Source organism: Oncorhynchus masou, chromosome 16, assembly GCF_036934945.1.
Source record: "Oncorhynchus masou masou isolate Uvic2021 chromosome 16, UVic_Omas_1.1, whole genome shotgun sequence".
Lineage (NCBI taxonomy): Eukaryota > Metazoa > Chordata > Actinopteri > Salmoniformes > Salmonidae > Oncorhynchus > Oncorhynchus masou.
Genome location: NC_088227.1, coordinates 6645412 through 6657692, shown reverse-complemented (window position 1 = coordinate 6657692; position 12281 = coordinate 6645412). Strand labels below are relative to the sequence as shown.

At 43.6% G+C, this 12281-nt stretch overlaps 1 protein-coding gene across 1 annotated transcript in view; it reads left to right on the top strand.

Moving 5' to 3' along the window:
• The window catches only part of LOC135557147 (MAP/microtubule affinity-regulating kinase 3-like), a 91736-nt gene that overhangs the window by 18201 nt on the left and 61254 nt on the right, over positions 1-12281 (top strand). The window lies entirely within an intron of this gene.

Below are 12281 nucleotides of genomic sequence, written 5' to 3'. Positions count from 1 at the left end.
GGAGATAATGTGAGTACATGGCCAATAAGGAGGCTTATGTTTAGGTATGTACGGCAGGACCAAATCGGAAAGATAGATAGGATCAAGCCCATGTAATGCTTTGTAGGTTAGCAGTAAAACCTTGAAATCAGCCCTTGCCTTGACAGGAAGCCAGTGTAAAGAGGCTAGCACTGGAGTAATATGATCACATTTTTTGGTTCTAGTCAGGATTCTAGCAGCCGTATTTAGCACTAACTGAAGTTTATTGGAAATAGAGGACAAACCATTCAGAAAGACGAACTGATATCTTTCTGACAGATAAGATCTAAACCAGGCCAAAACTTGGCCGTGTAGACCAATTAGTATTTCCAGTCTTTCCAAATGATGTGGTGCTCGATGGTGTCAAAAGCAGCACTAAGGTCTAGGAGCACAAGGACAGATGCAGAGCCTTGGTCTGACGCCATTAAAAGGTCATTTACCACCTTCAGAAGTGCAGTCTGGGGTCTAAAACAAGACTGAAGAGTTTCATATGCATTATTTGTCTTCTGGAAGGCAGTGAGTTACTGCGCAACAGCTTTTTCAAAGACATTTGAGAGGAATGGGAAATTCGATATAGGCTGATTTGTATTCAAGAGGCTTTATTACTGCCACTTTTAGTGAGTTTGGTACACATCTGGTGGATAGAGAGCCGTTTATTATGTTCAACATAGGAGGGCCAAGCACAGGAAGCAGCTCTTTCAGTAGTTTAGTTGGAATAGGGTCCAGTATGCAGCTTGAAGGTTTAGAGGCCATGATTATTTTCATGAATGTGTCAAGAGATATAGGATTAAAAACTTGTCTCCCTTGATGCTAGGTCCTTGACAGGGACCTGCACAGGGTTTGCAGACTCAGGACAACTGAGTTTTGGAGAAATATGCAGATTCAAAGAGGAGTCCATCATTTTCTTTCTAATGATCTTTTCGTGGAAGAAGTTCATGAATTCATCACTGCTGAAGTGAAAGCCATTCTTTCTTGGGGAATGCTGCTTTTTAGTTAGCTTTGCGACAGTATCAAAAATAAATGATGGATTGTTCTTATTCTCCTCAATTAGGTTGGGAAAATAGGATCAAGCAGCAGTGAGAGCTTCTTCGGTACTGCACGGTACTGTCTTTCCAAGCTAGTCGGAAGTCTTCCAGTTTGGTGTGGCGCCATTTCCGTTCCAATTTTCTGGAAGCTTGCTTCAGAACTCGGGTATTTTCTGTGTACCAGGGAGCTAGTTTCTTATGATAAATGTTTTTAGTTTTTAGGGGTGTGACTGCATCTACAGTATTAGGCAAGGTACATATTTGTTCCTCAGTTAGTTGGTTAACACATTTTTGTACTCGGATGTCCTTGGGTAGGCGGAGGGAGTCTGGAAGGGCATCTAGGAATCGTTGAGTTGTCTGAGAATTTATAGCACAGCTTTTGATGATCCTTGAGCAGATTATTTGTTGCGATTGCAAAAATAATATGGTGGTCCGATAGCCCAGGATTATGAGGAAAAACATTAATATCCACAATATTTATTAAACGGGACAAAACTAGGTCCAGATTATTACTGTGACAGTGAGTAGGTCCGGAGACATGTTGGACAAAACCCACTGAGTCGATGATGACTCCGAACGCCTTCTAGAGTGGGTCTGTGGACTTTTCCATGTGAATATTAAAGTCACCAAAAATTTGAATATTATCTGCTATCACTACAAGGTCCGATAGGAACTCAGTGAGGAACAATATATACGACCCAGGAGGCATGTAAACAGTAGCTATAAAAAGTGATTGAGTAGGCTGTATAGATTTCATGACGAGAAGCTCAAAAGACGAAAATGCAGCAATTTAAATAGAATATATTTATTGAAATTTGCTTTTTCAATGTTAGCAAAACTGCGCTGGGATATGGTCACTAGTGTAACCAGAAGGAGAGCCCTCATTTAACACAACAAATTCATCAGGTTTAAGCCATGTTCCAGTCAGGCCAATCACATCAAGATTATAATCAGTGATTAGTTCATTGACTATAACTACCTTGGAAGTGAGGGATCTAACATTAAGTAGCCCTATTTTGAGATGTGAGGTATCACAATCTCTTTCAATAATGACAGGAATGGAGGAGGTCTTTATGCTAGTGAGATTGCTATGGCGAACACCGCCATGTTTAGTTTTGCCCAACATAGATCGAGGCACAGACACAGTCTCAATGGAGATAGCTGAGCTGACTACACTGACTGTGCTAGTGGCAGACTCCACTAAGCTGGCAGGCTGGCTAACAGTGAGCCTGCTGCCTGGCCTGCACCCTATTTCATTGTGGAGTTAGAGCCCTGGTCTTTGTTCATCGATAAAAATGAGAACACCCCTCCAGCTAGGATGGAGTCCGTCACTCCTCAACAGGCCAGACTTGGTCCTGTTTATGGATGAGTCCCAGAAAGAGTGCCAATTATCTACAAATGATATATTTTGGGATGGTCAGAAAACAGTTTTCTACCAGCGATTGAGTTATAAGCCTCTGCTCAACTCCCCCTAACTTTCAAGCTATGTTGCGCTTGGTGACCTCTGACTGTTTCATCCTGACATCGTTGGTGCCGACGTAGATAACAATACTCTACGCTCAACCAGTTTTAACCATAGCCAGCACCATCTTTAGATGAGCCTTAACGTCGGTAGCCCTGCCCCTTGGTAAACAGTGTATGATCGCTGGATGATTTGTTTTAAGTCTAATACTGCGGGTAATGGAGTCGTCAATGACTAGGGTTTTCAATTTGTCAGAGCTAATGGTGGGAAGCTTCGGTGGCTCAGACCCCGTAACGGGTGGAGCAGAGACCAGAGAAGACTCGGCCTCTGATTCCGACTCGCTTAATGGGTAGAACCGGTTGAAAGTTCCTGTTGGCTGAATGAGCAGCATTTCCTTCCGGAAGCCATGAGAAGTTGTCCGGCTGCGGGGTCCGTGCGAGGGGATTTATACTAACGTTACTATCTGTACTTACTGGTGGCACAGATGCTGTTTTATCCTTTCCTACACTTAAATTACGTTTCCTTAACATTTGCGTCTGAAGCTGGGCGAGCAGCACAGCTATCCTCGCCGTAAGGCCATCGTTCTCCTGTATATTATGAGTACAGCGACTGCAATTAGAAGGCATGTTAATGTTACTGCTTAGCTTCGGCTGGTGGAGATCCTGACGAACCATGTCCAGATAAAGCGTCCGGAGTGAAGATATGAATGAAAAAAGTAGAGCGAGGAAAAAAACTAAGACTTTGGTAAATGGTAAAAAATGCAGATTTTGATTATGGTTTTTACTTTTTATAACAATTTAAAGCCTTTCATTTGTTGTGAATGCACATGCGTAAAAAACAACACAAGAACATAGTTTGTTCACACTTTCCTAGCGTATTTTAATAACAAGGTCTATTCACTTTCAATTAGGAATTTATTTCATTTCTTGAATGAATGAGCTCATTCCCAGTCAAAATGCTGCGTGCATTCGTCTGCCCTTCCCCTCCTCCCTTGTCCCATGTTTGGGAATTCCTCTCCAGAGTGGTGACGTTGTGACATTCCCAAACGTTGTTCTAATCCCTGGGTAGGATTCCACCCTTATTTTCCTGGATTGTTCACATTCTTTTCGCTCGCTCGCGCGCACACACACACACACACACACACACACACACACACACACACACACACACACACACACACACACACACACACACACACACACACACACACACACACACACACACACACACACACAGTGACATTTTCCCTGTGTCACTCTGTGTGTGTCCTTAAGCCCTGGCGATTATCTAACAGGTCCCCACATGCCTCTCTCCCGCTGTCATTTTGGTGATGTCATCTATAATGAACAAAAATATAAACACAACATGTAAAGTGCTGGTCCCATGTTTCATGAGTTTAAATAAAAGATCCCAAAAATGTTCCATACTCACAAAAAGCTTATTTTTGTCTGTAATTAAGCCTGATTTGCTGGACCTGGCTCCCCAGTGAGTTTCAAAGTGCCTCTGGAAGCAACGTCAGCAGAAGAACTGCTTGTCGGGAGCTTCACGAAATGGGTTTCCATGGCCGAAAAGCCGCACACAAGCCTGAGATCACCATGCGCAATGCCTTGGTTGGCTGGAGTGGTCTAAATCCTCGCCGCCACTCTGGAGCTGTAGAAACGCCTCCTCTGATGAATCATACTTCAACAGTCCGACGGACGAATCTGGGTTTGGCAGATGCCAGGAGAACGCTACCTGCCCGAATGCATAGTGCCAACTGTAAAGTTTGGTGGAGGAGGAAAAATGGTCTGGGGCAGTTTTTCATGGTTCGGGCCCCTTAGTTCCAGTGAAGGGAAATCTTAACACTACAGCATACAGTACAATGACATTCTAGATAATTCTGTGCTTCCAACTTTGTGGCAACAGTTTGGGGAAGGCCCTTTCAGCATGACAATGCTTCCATGTACAAAGCGAGGTCCATACAGAAATGGTTTGTCGAGATCGGTGTGGAAGAACTTCACTGGCCTGCACAGAGCCCTGACCTCAACCCCATTGAACACCTTAGGAGATGATTTGGAACGCCAACTGCGGGCCAGGCCTAATCACGCAACATCAGTGCCCGACTTCACTAATGCTCTTGTAGCTGAATGGAAGTCCCCACAGCAATGTTTCAACATATAGTGGAAAACCTTTCCAGACGAGTGGAGGCTGTTATAGCAGCAAAAGGGGGACAAACTCCATAGTAATCACCATGTTTTTGGAATGAGATGTTCGATGAGCAGGTGTCAACATAGTGTACCTCCCAATTTCTCTCATTCATTCTCATTCACTCACTTCCTACTGTGGCTATCTTGAGCCTAATTATGTGTGTGTCCGTGTTGCTGTGTTTTGTGTCTTCCCATGTTCGTGTTGTGTGAGTGTGCCCACGCTCATACACACCAGCCCTCTCAGGAAAACCTGGAAAGAGCCCAAAAAGAAAGAGGCCATGAGACGTGGTACCAGTTGTCATGGCAATGCCGTTTCTTTCTCTGTTCATTTCAATAGGAGGCCTACTCCCTCCTGGGCTACTCCCTCAAGCTTATGCTCTAGCCCGGCACTAACAGACCAGAATCAGTTGATGGTCCAGATTGAAGACCAGGATGTGTTGATTATTTATTTAAATCAAGTTTGTAAGTTACAAGCCAAACAAAACAAAATGGAAATGTCATCTACAAAGCCGATTTGTGATCGCCGGCCTTGCCTTGCCCAGCAGGCTCCCCTTTGGTGGTCTGAATCCGCCGGCATGTGGTTGGACATCGTTTGGTTATGCCTGTGGGAAGCCATTTTGTTTGTGTTTCTCTCACTCAACTTCCTCTCTTCCGCTCTCCCACTCTCTCCCTCCCCCCAAGCCAGGTAGGTCAGGGAGGGAAGGAGGATGATATGGAGAAAGAAACTGTTAGTTAATAGGGTGAACGGGAGGGACGGAAAGATATGCCCTCAGTGAATTTCAAATAGCCATAAATGTTCCCTCAAATGTTTTTGCCGCTGAGCAAATTTTAGGTCTTGTGAGCGGAAACTTGAATGCTGTGAGAATTTTGTGCAACTTCCGGTGCTCGTTTACAGTGACCACTGAGGCTGTATCCTTACAGTTTAAGACAGTAGCCAATAGGTTATTGTGGCAATTTGAGCATAATGTAGGCCTACCAACAAAACCAATGGAACAAATTCCGTAACATTTTCACATGGAAATAGCATTTAGATTTATGCAATATAGCCTACAGTAGCCTATATGTGGGGGTCAATGCAGCCTTACATTGCATGACACTTAAAAAAAAATGCTTTTTACATTATGAAGACTTGACATTTTAATTTGTATTTTTTTGCTTGGTTTGTAACGCCATGGGCCAAATAGGTGTCTTTAAACTGCCTTTTACTGTGTTTACTTTACAAAATAAAATGAATTATTACCTTACAGAGATTTAGACAAAGTAAGCTATCCCTCTGCCTATTGTCTTATTTGATTATTTGACCTGACAGATTGAAATGTAGGCTAACACGGAACCCAAACCGGCTACACGCGTGCTCCATCGTGTAATAATACAAATAAAAATAATAAATCACAGTAGTTGTGATTAGTGTGCAACAAGTCAGCACCTCAGGAGTAAATGTCAGTTGGCTTTTCATAGCCGATCATTGAGAGCATCTCTACAAGATTAGGATTTTTCAACGGCGATACCCATACCGATTATTGGAGGACCAAAAAAAGCCGATACCGATTAATCGGACAATTTTTGTATTTATTTATTTGTAAAAATGACAATTACAACAATACTGAATTAACACTTATTTTAACTGAATATAATACATCAATAAAATCAATCAATCAATTTAGCCTCAAGTAAATAATGAACCATGTTCAATTTGGTTTAAATAATGCAAAAACAAAGTGTTGGAGAAGAAAGTAAAAGTGCATTATGTGCTATGTAAGAAAGCTAATGTTTCAGTTCCTTGCTCAGAACATGAGAACTTTTGAAAGATGGTGGTTCCTTTTAACATGAGTCTTCAATATTCCCAAGGTAAGAAGTTTTAGGTTGTAGTTATTATAGGACTATTTCCCTCGATACCATTTGTATTTCATTAACCTTTGACTATTGGATGCTCTTATAGGCACTTTGTTTTGCCAGTGTAACAGTATTGCTTCCGACCCTCTCCTCACTCCTCTCTGGGCTCGAACCAGGAACACAACAACGACAACAGCCACCATCGAAGCAGCGTTACCCATGCAGAGCAAGGGGAACAACTACTAGAAGGCTCAGAGCGAATGACGTTTGAAACGCTATTAGCGTGCGCTAACTAGCTAGCCATTTCACTTCGGTTACACCAGGCTAAACTCGGGAATTGATAGGCTTGAAGTCATAAACAGCGCAATGCTTGACGCACAACGAAGAGCTGCTGGCAAAACGCACTAAAGTGCTGTTTAAATGAATGTTTACGCGCCTGCTTCTGCCTACCACCGCTCAGTCAGATACTTAGATACTTGTATGCTCAGTCAGATTATATACAACGCAGGACACACTAGATAATATCTAGTAATATCATCAACCATGTGTAGTTAACTAGTGATTATGATTGATTGTTTTTTATAAGATAAGTTTAATGCTAGCTAGCAAGTTACCTTGGCTTACTGCATTCGCGTAACAGGCAGTCTCCTTGTGGAGTGCAGCGAGAGAGAGGCAGGTAGTTATTGCGTTGGACTAGTTAACTGTAAGATTGCACGATTGGATCCCCCGAGCTCACAAGGTGAACATCTGTCGTTCTGCCCCTGAACGAGGCAGTTAACCCGCCGTTCCTAGGCTGTCATTGGAAATAAGAATGTGTTCTTAACTGACTTGCCTAGTTAAATAGGTATATAAAAAATAAAAACAAATCGGCGCCCAAAAATACAGATTTCCGATTGTTATGAAAACTTGAAATCGGCCCTAATTAATCGGCCATTCCGATTAATCGGTCGACCTCTAAACTCTACCGCTCCTGCTGTCTCTAGAGAGTTGAAAACAGCAGGTCTGGGACAGGTAGCACGTCCGGTGAACAGGTCAGGGTTCCGTAGCTGCAGGCAGAACAGTTGAGACTGGAGCAGGAGTTTAACTAGCTATTTAACTAGCTTAATGTTGCTAGCTAATTTGTCCTGGGATAGAAACATTAAGTTTAATTTACCTGAAATGCACAAGGTCCTCTACTCCGACAATTAATCTACACGTAAAACAGTCAACCAAATCGTTTCTAGTCATCTGTCACTTTCTGACCTTTATTTCCTTTGTTTTGTCATTATTTAGTATGGTCAGGGCGTGAGTTGGGGTGGGCAGTCTGTTTGTTTTTCTATGATTTGGGTATTTCTATGTTTCAGCCTAGTATGGTTCTCAATCAGAGGCAGGTGTCATTAGTTGTCTCTGATTGAGAATCATACTTACGTAGCCTGGGTTTCTCTGTGTGTTTGTGAGTGATTGTTCCTGTCTCTGTGTTTTCACCAGATAGGCTGTTTAGGTTTCTCACGTTTGTTGTTTTTGTTAGTTTATTCATGTATAGTGTCTTTATTAAAAAACATGAATAACCACCACATTGCGTTTTGGTCTGCCTCTCCTTCACCTCAAGAAAACCATTACATCATCTCTCCTCCTTCCAGGATTTTTCTTTTCTGGACTTTACATTGTGATTGGCAACTTTCAGACATTAGGTGCATTACCGCCACCGACCTTGTTTGTCTTTGTCACCCATGTGTGCATAACCAATGTGGGTACCTGCTTCTAGAAAACAACAAGGAGATGGGAGAGGCAGGACTGGAAGAGGCTGTGCGATCAGCATCAGAAATAGAACTGACTTCTATTTTATCCCTTGGCAACGCAGACGCTTATTGGCACGTGCGAGAGGTGTGGGTGCAATAATTGAATAATATAGATTTCTACATTTATTTTGTAATGCACGTGACGCGAGCAGTCAGGGTATAAGCCTACACGTTTTGTACTCTTGTAGGAAGCTGTAACTCCTATAAGCCTACACGTTTTGTACTCTTGTAGGAAGCAGTAACTCCTATAAGCCTACATGTTTTGTACTCTTGTAGGAAGCAGTAACTCCCCATTGCTGACCTATACATATCTACTTATCTATGACTGGGCTAATAACTTGCTAATCATGGGCCTCTTGGCTGCATCTCTGATCAGTCTTCTCCTTGTATGAGCTGAAAGTTTAGAGGGACGGCCAGGTCTTGGTAGATTTGCAGTGGTCTGATACTCCTTCCATTTCAATATTATCGCTTGCACAGTGATCCTTGGGATGTTTAATGCTTGGGAAATCTTTTTGTATCCAAATCCAGCTTTAAACTTCTTCACAACAGGATCTCGGACCTGCCTGGTGTGTTCCTTGTTCTTCATGATGCTCTCTGCGCTTTTAACGGACCTCTGAGACTATCACAGTGCAGGTGCATTTATACGGAGACTTGATTACACACAGGTGGATTGTATTTATCATCATTAGTCATTTAGGTCAACATTGGATCATTCAGAGATCCTCACTGAACTTCTGGAGAGAGTTTGCTGCACTGAAAGTAAAGGGGCTGAATAATTTTGCACGCCCAATTTTTCAGTTTTTGATTTGTTAAAAAAGTTTGAAATATCCAATAAATGTCGTTCCACTTCATGATTGTGTCCCACTTGTTGTTGATTCTTCACAAAAAAATACAGTTTTATATCTTTATGTTTGAAGCCTGAAATGTGGCAAAAGGTCGCAAAGTTCAAGGGGGCCGAATACTTTCGCAAGGCACTGTAGCTAGAGGGAGAGAGACTGAGGGATGCAGACAGTGAAGAGGTAATATAAATAGAGGGAGAGAGACTGAAGGAAATTACAAGACATAGGGAGAGATGCGAGACTAATTGGTACAGACAGTGACTGGGATTAGTTGGCCATAGTCTCATTTCAGAACAGTATGCGGCCATTGCTCCTGGCACCAACATATGCTCGAAAAATCTGCAGGTTTTCTCTCCGAGACAATTTCTTCGGCAGCATTTTTAATAAGCAGCCAGATACATAAATGTTCAGATTATGCCAAATGTTGCTAAGAGTAACAATGTGACTTTTGGGTCATATGTTCAGTTTTCTTCCTTTCATCGCAGGGTTTCCTTGTTGGTGGGGACACCCAGGGAGTGCACCGTTTTGTTCTCTCTCATCTCTAACACTGGCATATATGTAGCCTAGTGTTTAGAGCGTTGGGCTAGTAACCGAAAGGTTGCTCGATCGATTCCCCGAGCTGACAAGGTACAAATCTGTCGTTCTGCCCCTGAACAAGGCACTTAAACCCCTGTTCTTAGGCCGTCATAAATAAGAATTTGTACTAAACTGACTTGCCTGGTTAAATTAAATGTAAAGAACACTCCTGATTTGCCCGATCAAGGACTTGGTGATCAGTTGAGAAGGTCTGAATGACAGACGGACAGTAGGGCTGCACGATATGGGCAAAAAATGTCATCTTTTTTTTTTTTTTTTTTTTTTACCAAATATTGCAATTTGACTTGATATAAATCAAACCACTTGGGTGAACTGTTGGAATCATAGTAATAGAATGATTTATATTAAGAAGCAAAGTGGAACGCAGCATTGTTGGGGCGGCAGGAAGCCTCGTGGTAGGGCCAGTTACCAAAAGGTTGCTGGATCGAATCCCCGAGCTGACAAGGTAAAAATCTCTTGTTCTGCCCCTGAACAAGGCAGTTAACCCGTTGTTAATAAGAATTTGTTCTTAACTGACTTTCCTAGTTAAATAAAATAAAAATTGTTCTCCAAAATATTGCATGCGATATGGATATCGCACATGTCGATATTAGGATGTGAATTTGATTTAATGTATCCCCCAGTCTCTCTCCCGAACCGACAGACAAGCAGGGTGCATTCTGTGCAATTCAACATCCACATAAGTTTTTAATGTACCAGACATCAATATGATTACATATTGTCCTAGTTCTGCAGAATGTGTGTATTCTGGAAGGCACCCACAGACAAAGTGAACCAGATAGTGATTTAGAAAGAGAGTTGTGCTCATCTCTGCTCCAATTCAGTTAGATAGGGAGGGATTTAGCCTGATGGCTGGTGATTTTTCCATCTAAGGCTCACCCATGTGTGTTTCTCACCCTTTCCATGCTCTGTATCCCGTACCCTACACACTCCTGTCCCCTGGAACACACACACACATCACCCATGTGTGTTTCTCACCCTTTCCATGCTCTGTATCCCGTACCCTACACACTCCTGTCCCCCTGGAACACACACACACATCACCCATGTGTGTTGTGTGTTTCTCACCCTTTCCATGCTCTGTATCCCGTACCCTACACACTCCTGTCCCCTGGAACACACACACACATGTTATCTGCTCCGATGGTGGTGGCCTGGAGGCTGCAGCAGAGTTGCTGTGAGCTGCTATTGTGGAGTCTCTACTCATCTGTCTTTTCTTGTTTCTGCCTGCCTGCCTGCTTGCCTGCCTGTCTACCTATGGCCTGTCTACCTACCTACCTGCCTGCCTGCCTGCCTGACTGCCTGTCTACCTATGGCCTGCCTGCCTACCTACCTGCCTGCCTGTCTACCTGCCTGCCTGTCTACCTGCCTGTCTACCTGCCTGTCTACCTGGCTGTCTACCTTCCTGCCTGCCTGTCTGCCTGCCTGTCTACCTGCCTACCTGCCTTCCTGCCTGTCTACCTATGGCCTGTCTACCTGCCTTCCTGCCTGCCTGCCTGTCTACTTGCCTGTCTGCCAGTCTGCCTGCCTGCCTGCCTACCTGCCTGTCTACCTGCTTGCCTGCCTGTCTACCTGTCTACCTGCCTGTCTACCCGCCTGTCTACCTGCCTGCCTGCCTACCTGCCTGTCTACCTATGGCCTGTCTACCTGCCTACCTATGGCCTGTCTACCTGCCTGCGTACCTAAGGCCTGCCTGCCTGTCTACCTGCCTGCCTGTCTACCTGCCTGTCTACCTGTCTACCTGCCTGCCAGTCTACCTGCCTGCCTGCCTGCCTGTCTACCTGCCTGTCTACCTGCCTGCCTGCCTGTCTGTGTACCTATGGCCTGTCTGTTTCATGTTTTAATTATTTTCTTTTATTTCACCTTTATTTAACCTGGTAGGCTAGTTGAGAACAAGTTCTCATTTACAACTGCGACCTGGCCAAGATAAAGCAAAGCAGTTCAACACATACAACAACAGAGTTACACATGGAATAAACAAACACACAGTCAATAATACAATAGAGAAAGTCTATATACAGTGTGTGCAAATGATGTTAGGATAAGGGAGGTAAGGCAATAAATAGGCCTTAGTGGTGAAATAATTACAGTATGGCAAATTAAACACTGGGGTGGTGGATGTGCAGAAGATGAGTGTGCAAGTAGAGATACTGGGGTGCAGAGGAGCAAAATCAATAAAATAAATAACAATATGGCGATGTGGTAGTTGGATGGGCTATTTACAGATAGGCTGTGTAGAGGTACAGTGATCTGTGAGCTGCTCTGACAGCTGGTTCTTAAAGCTAGTGAGGGAGATGGGAATCTCCAGCTTCAGTGATTTTTGCAGTTCGTTCCAGTCATTGGTAGCAGAGAAATGGAAGGAAAGACGACCAAAGGAGGAATTGGCTTTGGGGGTGACCAGTGAGATATACCTGCTGGAGCGAGTGCTATGAGTGGGTGCTGCTATGGTGACCAGTGAGCTGAGATAAGGCGGGGCTTTACCTAGCAGAGACTTGTAGATGACCTGGAGCCAGTGGGTTTGGCAACAGATATGAAAGCAGGGG